Source organism: Octopus bimaculoides, chromosome 10 (assembly GCF_046866305.1).
Source record: "Octopus bimaculoides isolate indiv1 chromosome 10, ASM4686630v1, whole genome shotgun sequence".
In the NCBI taxonomy this organism is placed as follows: domain Eukaryota; kingdom Metazoa; phylum Mollusca; class Cephalopoda; order Octopoda; family Octopodidae; genus Octopus; species Octopus bimaculoides.
In genome coordinates this window covers 74,686,734-74,699,622 of record NC_142937.1, presented here as the reverse complement: position 1 = coordinate 74,699,622, position 12,889 = coordinate 74,686,734, and positions in this window count along the sequence as shown.

Here is a 12,889-nt window from a genome sequence, read left to right as displayed (position 1 = left end):
GAATGTGCGAAAGGTTTTTAAACTGAAGGAACTATCTCCTGATATGTTTAAGTGTCTTATTTTTATACAAGGGATTACGGCAAACAAGGATGCGGAGATACGTGCAATAATTCTCACAAAACTTGAACAAGCGAGCCAAAGTTGCAGAAGAGTGTCAAAGAATGATAAAATTACGTCAGGACATAATGAAAATTGAAGAAAAGAAGTTCTCACAAGTGCAATCGTGCTGACTGGGAAGGTATAAACCAAAAAAAATGTTAAGACCAAACCCATGTACGGATGTGGAGCCCTACATTTCAGGAAGGATTTCTTTCAAAACACAAAAATGCTACAATTGCCAAAAAGTAGGACACAGGAGCTCTTGCTCAAATAGTAGAGCAAAGTTAGGAAGGTTGACCAAAAAAAAACTTCTAGTTTTCTCAATAGAAAGTAGAAGCGACGCCAAAAAGAAGAAATTTGTACATGTAAAAGTAAACAAAGTGAATATTAAATTACAACTAGATACTGGTAGCGACATCTCGATTATTAATACTGACACGTGGATAAGAATCTCGATTATTAACATCGACACATGGATAAGAATTGGGAAACCTATGTTAAGAAAAACATCAAAAATTGCACAAGGCGTGACAGGTGAAAAACTACACTTTGTTGGCGAAATATGGAGTGATATCAAATTTCGGGGCAAAACCTGTGGAGTAAAAGTTTACGTGGTAAAAAACAATGCAACTAATCTGTTCGGTACGGACTGGTTGAAGTTGTATGGCTTTTGGGACCCCCCACCATAAACCTATTATGTAAAACAATAAATGACTGCCCCACCAAGTGAAAATTACTCAGCAGCTGAATTGAAGAAAAAAATGAAAACTTGTTTCCTGACGTGCTGTCTGATAAACTAGATCTCTTTTCTAAGACTGAGGCCTATTTTCAAATAAAGGAAAACGTCGTACCTGTATTCAAACCTAATAGAAAGGTACCATTTGCTGCGATAAAACAGGTAGAGTAAGAATTAGATAGACTGGTGAAATTGGGAATTATTCAAAGAGTAGATTATTCTAAGTGGGCAGCACCAGATGCGGATACTTACAAAAATAACAAAATCAGGGTGTGTGCCGATTTTACTACTGGTTAGAATGTGCCACTATCCACTGCCTACTCCGGAGGATACTTTTGTAAAATGAAATGGTGGAAAAATATTTTCGAAACTGGATCCGTCTGATGCGTATCTACAAATTAAAGTAGACGAGGAATACTTGAAGCTTCTAGCAGGGAATGCGCACAGGAGACTATACAAATATAATATACTGTTATTTGGTCAGAAGGTAGCACCTGTAATATTTCAACAGGTCATTGATGTGATTTTGACAGATTGTCAATTTGCAATTCTGTACCTTGAAGACGTATTAATTAGAAGTGAATCTCGTGATCACATTATTGAACATGTAAAATGTGTGTTGTAAAAAAATAAGAGATTACGGTTTCACACTCAGTAAGGAGAAATATGGATTTTTTTTGTCTAAAATTAAATATTTAGGACAAGTTATAGATAAAAATGGAAGACGACCTGACCCATCGAGGGCAGACGCAATTAAAAATATACTTCCTCCAATATAGCAATATTACAAGATTTTCTTGGCTTAGCGAACTATTATCAAAATTACATACCAAACATGTATGAACTGAGAGCTCCACTTAAAAAATTTACTAAAGAAAGAGTCCAAATGGAATTGGTCAAAAAACTGTCAAAAGGTGTTTCAGGATATTAAAGAACATTAATTTCGGATTTGTCGCTGGCTCACTTCGATCCTGCAGTAACGACTGTTGTAGCTTCTGGCGCTTCTGAATAAGTCATAGGAACAGTTTTGCTACACAAATATAAAGACGGTAATGTGAAGGCTGTGGTTCATGTTCCACGTGCTCTGATTACAGAAAAAACTACAGTCAGATAGAGAAAGAAGCTCTTGTGATTATTTTTGCCGCGAAGAAATTTCACAGCTTTCTCCACAGTAGACGTTTTCAGCTTCAGACGGACCATCGACCGTTACTATCAATTTTCGGATCGAAGAAAGGAATTCCCACCCATACAGCTTACAGATTACAACACTGGAGTACAATATTGTCAAATTACAACTTTATGATGGAGTACATTCCTTCTAAGAAAATTGGCCATGCGGATTGTTTATCTCGGCTAATTCTTAAGAATGCGGAACCACTGGAAGATACGGTGATAGTCACGTTACAATCGAAATCTCAAAAGGAGAGATGTTGTGGCAAGAGTCAGGACACCCTCTGTGAAAATAGACTTGACCGAACGACTATGAATAGCAGTGGTATGAGTCAGAGACAAACTGATAAGCATTAATTGCAGTAAGTCGCAAGGTGTTGTTTTGGTAGTTTGTCGGAATATCTTTTACAGTTCGTAGAGAGATTTTTTGGATTGTTATGTTCTTGTTACCCTGCTTCGTTATATATTTTATAGTGTAAACAAGTATCATCATAAATAGTGGCGATACTACAATAACTGGTGACGAGTAACTACGTTACGATAGTCTGATTTTCTGACAGAACCGACTATATGCTCAGAGCTCAAAGATTGCTTAGAGACACAAGTCATGAAATAAAAACCTGTGTAGACACATGTCTTCACAGCAAGAAACTATTAGAAGCTCATATCTTTATACTATGTACATTAAATGATAGTTTAACACAAACACACACACATATATATATATACATATATATATATATGTATATATATATGTATGTATGTATGTGTGTGTGTATGTATATATATATGAGAGGGATACATACATATATATATATATATATATATATATATATATATAACAACAACTGGATAATTGCTCATTCGCTACAGCTGTTTCCACCAATTTTTTTTATTGATGAATAGAATTAATATTACATTATGCAGAAAAAGCCGTTTTCATCAAGTGAATATACATGAATTTCACATTTAAAATAAAGCATACCAAAAATCACCAGTTTGTGCCACCTCATGTTTCTCTGACTCATAGTAGTAAGAAGAGCTGGATTGTATTTTTTTTTTAAACACATTTCACATGTTCTGTAAGGTGATCACGAGAATCACTTTTAATTAATACGTCTTCGAGGTACAGAATTGCAAATTGACAATCTGTCAAAATCACATCAATGACCTGTTGTAATATTGCAGGTGCTACCTTCTGACCAAATAGCAATCTATTATATTTGTATAGTCCCCTGTGAGTATTTCCTGTTAGAAGCTTCAAGCATTCCTCGTCTACTTTAATTTGTAGATACGCATCAGACAGATCCAGTTTCGAAAATATTTTCCCACCATTTCATTTTACAAAAATATCCTCCGGAGTAGGCAGTGGATAGTGACATATTCTAACCAGTAGAAAAGTTCAGTACAATTTGCGCAGTGTGTTTTCCTAAATACTGCTTTGAGACTCATAGTATACTCAGTTTGGTGCAGTTAATTGTATATACAACTGGAAAAATAATTTGTCTGTACTTCGGAATGCATGTATGTATTTGTTCCTCTGATTTCGTTATATACACGATTTCAATTTTATTTACCCGACCCAGTGCTTTACCATTTAAGTACCTGATTCACTTGAATCCTGAACTTATATATATATATATATATATATATATATATATATATATATATACGTGTGTGTGAGAGAGAGATAGCAGCATACATATACATTCATACACACACACATATCTATATACATATATGTATACATATTCACACACACACACATATATATATATATATATATATATATATATATATATATATATATATATATATATATATATATATATATGTGTGCCCGTGTGCACCTATGTATGTATATATAAATATAGATGGATAAATAAATAGACGAACAGATAGGTAGGCAGGTAGATAGACAGACAGAAAGACAAATAGATAGATAGATAGGAAAATAAGAGCAACAGCAAAAATAATGAGCATAAAAAACAATAATAACAATAAGCATTAATTATGAAGAGGGACCGAAATTATAAATCTGATGGGATAAAGTTACCAGAAGTCTGAAACCGAAAGAAAAAAACAAGTTCCAAGAAGCAGTGCAAGATGATCAGTTAATGGAAAAGGAAATGAAAGAAAAAATCTCCAAAGTGTACAGGAGAATGGTTATGTTAGGCTTGAAACAAAACTCAATGAATGTAATGTCATCAAGGCAATCAATACATCAGCCATGTCAGTGTTGAGATACCCTGCTTCTTTCCTAAAGTCGCTTAAGACAGAGAAACTGGAAATGGATAGAACTAGAGAGGTACTTCAAATGCACGATGCACACCACCCTAAAAGTAATATTGACAGGCTTTATTTACCAAGAAGAGAAAGAGGCAGAGGCTTGTTAAATGAAGAAGACACCATCAGTGCTACATTATTGGGTTTGGAAAACTATGTTGTACAAAGTGAAGGAAACATATTATTGGCAGCGGAAAATATCAAAGTAGTTATTGAACCCATGAGAGAATTCAAGAAATGGGAAAAGTTGGGAACCACAAAAGGAATATAAACATTGGTATGTGCTGTTTATCTTGATATGAAATCATCATGTCACCCACATATGATTGTGATGCATGTGCCTGGTGTACCCCTTATCAGACAGGTAGTTATGATGGGTATATTGGGCTTCATATATTTGTACACCAGTGTCACTTTGATGATATGCACTGCTCTCTCACTCAACATTGATAATAATAATAATGTTCTCTCTCATTATTTTACCCTCCCTCATCATAGTTCTTATGACCATTATCATCATAGTTGTTGTTGTCATTGTCGTAAAGGACTGCATTAGGATGTAGGATGAATCTGTACATTTGAAGGAAAGTTGTATGAACGTATTAGAAGCCTTTATGATGAATGTTAATTACAGGATTTTATGGTATTTTCCCATTAAATCTGTTAATTCTATTGAAGGAAGAAGACTTGATATTATCATAGAGGACTGAAAACTGTGTAAGCTCTTTGTCTTCGTAATCATGTATAACATTACAGTGAAATATCAAGATGTAACTAGAGATGCAGAAATTATGGGAAACAATTTTGAAATTTATTTCTGTGATAATGGGTACATTTGCTGCAAAGCCCAAACTGCTACCTAAGTCACTGAAGAATTTTGGAATAGTGACACATGCTGTCAACCTGTAGAAAAGTGTCATCCTAAATTCTGCCAGAATCCTAATAAAAGATTCTTGAGATTTAAGGTTACATGTTTTTTACAATCTCAAGATAAAATCTCTGCTAACTAAAATAAACATTGAATTGGCTTTTGAATTACATTGATAATAATAATAATGATAAGCCTGACATTTGGGACATCAACCCCAGCTCTCAACTGGTCCTTATTTTATCAACCTCGAAAGGATGAAGCACAAAGACAACTTTGGTGGAATTTGAACTCAGAATATACACACAGATGAAATATTACTAATCATTTTACCTAGCACACTAATGATTCTGCCAGCTCACCACCTTAATAATGAAGAAGAAGAAGAAGAAGAATGAGCAAGATGGGCAACTCAACCTGAAGAAATTCTAACTGGGTCCCACCTGCAACATTATGTGCTGTTTATCTTGATATGAAATCACCATGTCACACAAATATGATTGTGATGCATGTGCCTGGTGTACCCCTTATCAGACAGGTAGTCATGATGGGTATATTGGGCTTTGTATATTTGTACCCCAGTGTCACTTTGATGACATGCATTGCTCTCTAACTCAATATTGATAATAATAATAATAATAATAATAATAATAATGTCCTCTCTCATTATTTTACCCTCCCTCATCATAGTTCTTATGACCACTATCATCATAGTTGTTGTTGTCATTGTCATTGTTATTATTGTCATCATCAAGGTGGCAAGCTAACAGAATTGATAGCACACCAGATGAAATGCTTAGCGGTATTTTGTCTGCTGCGTTCTGAGTTCCAATTCCCCCAACGTCGACTTTGCCTTTCATCCATTCAGGGTCGATACATTAAATACCAGTGAAACACTGGGGTTGATGTTCCTCCTCCTCACATCATCATCATCGTTGTCATCATCATCATCACCGATGCTACTGTCATCATCACTGTCCTCTCCTTTGTTGTTGTTGTTTTTAGCCTCAGCACCATCAGAAACCTCTACCAGCACAACCACCACTGCAAATACCACGACTACCACCGCTATCATTATTGTCGTTATTGTCATTGACATCATCTCAATTCCCATCACCACTATCCTCATGCATGTTGGCGGCATTGTCATCCTCATTTGCGTCATCACCACCAACCACCACCATCGCAATCACCTTCACCATCCTCACCATCTTCGTCGTTGTCATCACTGTAATAATCTCTCTTTGAAAGCAAAATAAATAAATAAATAGACAAAGATATAAAACCAAGTAAACAGAATGCTTTCATCACCACATGATATTTTGCAGAAAAAAGATTATATATTCATAATGAAGATATATAACAGTTATCATGCTAATAAATTCCACTCTACCTACACTTTCTGAAAACCATTGCTCATTCATACAATCGCACCATATTATCTGCAACTATATAATTTGATATGATTTCAGTGTTATATATATATATTACATGCACCAAAGTAAACTTTAGTGCATGTAATATATATGAACTCTTGTATTGTATAGGAAAATAATATGATGTCATAGGGAATCTGTTATTGAAATAAATACTTTCAGTTGTTGTGCTACCATCTTCTGGCCGTAGAATACATAAGAATACATATGGTTTAAAACCGAAATAAATGGGAATCATTTGAATGGCAATATATAAATATATATGCACACACACATACACACATATACATATATATGTTTATATACAACTATATGTATAAATACAGTGTATGTGTGTATATATGTATATATATATATATATATATATATATATATATGTATGTATGTATGTATGTATGTACATTTACATGCATATACATGCATATATTACATGACATACATACATAGACATAAATACATGCACACATAAATAATTTTACACTATATATATAATGTAATACACACTTTTCTCTTCCTACCGCTACTACCTCCACCAATGCCAGATCACCTCCTCCTCGTCATTCCCCCTAAAAAAAAAAAAATGTCTTATTCTATACAATAATTGACAATAATGCTGGTAACTCATTTCTGTAGATAGAAAATTTCACGACGACGACAACAACGACGATACAGAACAGAAAATTCCTCTATTGTGTCTAGAATATGGAACTAGACATTTATTTACTTATTTATTTGTTTATTTATTTAATTATATATTTACTTACTATCATTGTTGTTGTTAGCGTTGTTATCATGATATTTATGGTATACATATTTTTGAACTATTAATATGCTATATAACTGCATTGTATGCTGCACATTTGCAATTGTATTGGAAGAGTATAGAGACATAGGTTATAAAAGAGTGCTATATGAATATAATCGTGTGTAATATAGAAACATGCTGATAAAAGTAACTATCAATTACACAGACTCTGTCTTCTTTCTCTCTCTCTCTCACTCCCTCTCTTTCTGTTACTCTCTCGTTTTTACTCTCACTCTTTTTCTCTTCTCTTCTCTTTCTACTCTGATATTTGGATTTATTCAGCTCTGCTCTGTTTTGATATCAGTTTTATCATATTATACGTATTTTATGTTATGTTTTTATAGAGTTTATGATTAAATATTTATATATGTATGTCTGCATATATATATATATATATAGACATATGTATACACATACACACATACATATACTCTCATAAACACTCAGAACACACACACACACGCACACACACATATATATCTAAGCATTTATATACATATGTATGCACATATGCATATATGTATGAAGGTATACATGCATGAATTTATATTTACAAGATGTAAAACTATATACATATACACATATATCTATATATCTATATATACAATGTACATTGTGCATGTGTATGCATGTATGTATATGTATATATATATATATATATATATATATATATATACATATATACACATATTTTTATATATATATATATATACTCAAACACACACATATATATATACATATATACACATATTTTTACATATGTGTATATATATATATATATATATATATATATATATATATATATATAAATATATGTACTTATATATACATATATACATGGTCACATGAATATAATAAATGTCTTTGAATATGAGCTTTTAGTTATTTACATGTGCCCTATTACAAATATACCATAACATAACTGCCAACTTATTCAGTTTTTTTTCTCATATTACTCTGTAGGTGGAAAAATATGGATTTTGATGGCATATAGCTATGCAAACATGCACGCACATATACACATGCATTGTGGATAAAAGCATACGTACATAGATGTACACACGCACATGTATGTGTGTGTGTGTGTTTGTGTACATGTATGTATGTATGTATGTATGTGTGTGTGTGTGTGTGTGTGTGTGTGTGTGTGTGTGTGTGTGTGTGTATGTATATGCTGCTCTACTGTCAAGCTAAATAAAATAGAAGAGAACATAAATAATTTTAAAGAGAGTCAATTGTGAATGAGGAACAGATGAACTTGTGATAGCACAAAGAAGAAAAAAAAAGAAGAAAATGAAGAAGAAGAACAACAACAACAATAGTTACTTTATTTGCCACAAGAGCAACTAATATCAGAATAATTGAAGGACAAATTACAGAAAAAGAAGTAAGTTAAATAACATAATGTTAGGGTATTGCATTAGAACTGAGTGTGAGAAAAGAGGCTCTAAGAACATAACAGTATATAAGGATATGTAATGAAATGTCCCAATGTGGGATCAGCCACAGTTCTGGTGAAAACAACAATAATAATAATAATAATAATAATAATAATAATAATAATAATAATAACAATGATAATAATAACAATGATAATAATAATAATGATAATAATAATAATAATAATAATAATAATAATAATAATAGAGAACTTCAGAAAATGGTGTTGCTGGGTTCTGCACACATTTTACGCTGTGTACTCTCCATGAGATGAGGACCTGCTGTGACCCTAGGGTCAAGGGATGACCCCAGTTCAGCAGATGACAACGGACCATATTTTATCTTAAAAAGAATAATAATAATAATAATAATAATAATAATAATAATACTGCTAAGCATTTCGTCTGGTGTGTTAACAATTCTACCAGCTCACTGCCTTGATAATAATGATGATAATGATGATGATGATGATGTTTTGCAAGGTGCTTGAAGCATGACCAGTAAACAAGTGTCATTCTTAGTCTGCTGGCTATGGACAGCTGACATTTTCTATCATACCCAGCAACATAATCTGAGAGTTTTCATATAGCAATAATAATAATAATAATAACCCTTTCTACAACAGGCACAAGGTCTGAAATTTTGGGGAAGATGACTTGTCAATTACATTGACCCCAGTACTCAACTGGTACTTATTTCATTATCTCTGAAAGAATGAAAGACAAAGTTGATCTTAGAGTTCGAATGATTACAAAATCATGATTTTCAAATCTTGGAATAAGGCCAGCAATTTGGGGGAAGAGGGGAAGTTGATTACATCGACCCCAGTGCTTGACTGGTAGTTATTTCATCCACCCCAAAAGGATGAAGGACTAAGACAGTGTCTGCAGAATTTGAACTTTATGGGAGGAGGGAATTTTCATTTATCAACCCCAGTACTCAAATCGGACTTATTTCATCAACTTTGAAGGAATGTAAGGCAGTGTTGACCTTCACAGAATTTAAACTAAGGACAGACAAAATAATGGTTTCTAATTTTGGTGCAAGGTCAGAAATTTTAGGAGAGGAGCAAGTAGATTACATCAACCCCAGTGCTTAACTGGTACTTATTTTATCAACCCATAAAAGTATAAAAGGCAAAGTTGACCTCAGCAGAATTTGAACTCAGAATTTTGCAAGCTGGTAGAAACGTTAGCATGCCGGGCGAAATGTTTAGCAGTACTTCATCTGCTGCTTCGTTCTGAGTTCAAATTCCGCCAAGGTCAACTTTGCCTTTCATCCTTTCAGGGTCGATTAAATAAGTACCAGTTATGCACTGGGGTCGATATAATCGACTTAATCCATTTATCTGTCCTTGTTTGTCCCTTCTGTGTGTAGTCCCTTCTGAGCAGTAAAGAAATAAGAATTTGAACTCAGAGCTGCAAGAATGCTACTAAGAATTTTGCCTGACACAGTACCAATTCTGTCAGGTCACTCCCTCATTGGTAATCCTTTCTACTATTGGCACAAAGCCTGAAATTTTTGAGGGTAAGGGGCTACTTAATCACAGGGACCCCAGTGTACAGCTGGATGAAAATGATGAAAATCAATACTGACATCAGTGGAATTTGGATTCAGAACCTAAAGGCACAAATTAATCCTTACTAGAATAGGAATAAGGCTTGTAATTTGTGGTGGGGGGGGGGACTAATCGACTACATTGACCCAGTCCTCAACTGACACTTATTTCTTCAATCCTGAAAGGATAAAAGGTAAAGTTGACCTTTGAACTCAGAACGTCAGAAGAATTGCTGCTTAGCAATGTGCCTGGCATGCTAATAATTATGCCTGCTCATTGCCTTAATAATAATAATGTAATAATTCTGATGATGACAACGATGACAACAACACTGTTGTCACCAATGACGGCGATGATGATAATGATGATGATGACAAGCAAACCAAAATTTTTATGTTGAAATTTAATTTATTATAACACCAAGAAAACTGAAGTAAGATACTGATCACAGGCACTTGTCTCTCTAGTGCTCTTGCAAAGAAAGCGACATCATCATCTGCATACGTAGTAGTAATAGTAGTAGTGGTAGTAGTAGTAGTAGTAGTGCCAAACTTAACACCATCGAAGTATGATGTATTTATGACTAAGCTGTTGTTACAGTGGTGTTTAGTAATTTTTAACCATTGGTACATCTCACATGGTTCAGCATGGTTTGAACTCAAGGATTTAAGATAAAGAACAGAATACCGTAAGGCAAGTCATTTCACCTAATGCTTTGCCAATTCCACCAATCCAGTCTTAGATGTGTTTGTGTGCATGTGCATGTGTGCAATGTGTTCATGTATGTATGCATGCGCATGTGAGCATACACAAGTGAATGTCTGTATACATCATGTATCTGTATATATATGTGTGTGTGTGTGTATGTGTAAAATACGTTAATATATATATATATATATATATATATATATATATATATATATATATATATATATATATATATGTGTGTGTGCATAATATACATATTGAATTCAGGTTCCTACATCTACAGAGTACATTGATCATTATTGAGATGAGTGTGCTCAACATTTATCATAATGGAAATTGGAACATGCTTTTATAAAATAAATGTCATGTTCTGAGATCGCCTCTGGTTCCAACATATGAAATCTTCCATTCTAAACTGTATATATCTAAATTAAAACAATTTATCATAATTTTATGTAAGAACCATTTGTTAAACTGTGTACCAAACATTAACTTAATAACGTCAGCTATTTTATTAGATTCCTTCAAATTCTTTATTATTTTAGAAAATTAATTGAGACATATAGATTGAATATTGCATTAGAGATATGGTCACAGAAGCGTTAAGAACTGGTAGCATACTTAAGATTTCCACTTTGTAATGCATGTGGTTTCTGGTTCAATCTTAGTGTTTAGTACTTTGGTAAAGTATCTCTTGTTATTATAGCTTCAGGCTGATCAATGACTTGAGAGTGAAAATGGCAGATAGAAACTGTACAGAAACCAATCATGTGTATGTATGTTATCTTCTGATTTTAATGATTTAAATTCTTCCTTTGAGGAAGGAGCTGATGTCTAACAAAGACACAAAGCTTTATCATTCCAATGTAGGTAACAAAAGCAATGTTATATTTTAAACTTGAGGTAAGTTTTACTACTGTTCCTTTTACAAACTGTATTTGTAATTTGCAGGTTAGTTTGTTGATTTCTCTTTTTGAAAACCTAAGTCAATCTAAATTGTTACTTAAGCATTTACTCACAAGGCTAAGCGCACCAATTATTATTGGTAGAAATATGAATTTATAATCTGGATATAGAAGCTGGAAGTTTCAAAGCTGTTGTCCATAGTTACCTTCTTTCTCTTAGAAAATCAAAGAGATCTTCATGTCAGCAGGACAGATGACCTCTATGATGGTACATACTTTTTCTTGTCTGTTCCAAAAAGTAATATCCAACCTGTTATGCTTACACTTGACAGATGTTTAGATGAGAATGTTCCACCAGTATTCCTCATGTCAATGTTTTTGTTTGTATTCAAAAGCAAGAGGATTCTCCATATTTATTCCAGGACAGTTTTTCCCCAAATAGCTTTGTATATTGTTTTCATGACAACATTTTATTGCATAGAGAAGTAAAAGCTTCATGACATTTTGGGGCAGCTGCTAATCACATGTGTGATGTCTTCCACAGAAATATGATATAATCTACATTTTCAGTTGCATCTTGGAATTCCAAGAGCTTCCTGTCTTGTTTGTTTGTGTGGTATTTTGTAGCAATCTCCTGTTTTTGGATCGCAAATGCATAGCTTTCAAAGTGTGACATGATATAGCAGTCACAAGTCCAAGAGTGGCTTTGCTTCATGTCACTATTACTATTTTCTACAAGTCTTTGAGAAGCATACCCATGCTTGGTCTTGTTTTTGATATGCTAAGCATTTCACATCCAGGTTTTCTTTGAGGTGTGTTAATCTGGCTGTTTTGGGTTTTATGGGAGTTAATCAGAAAGAGAGAGCTTTCTGAGGAGC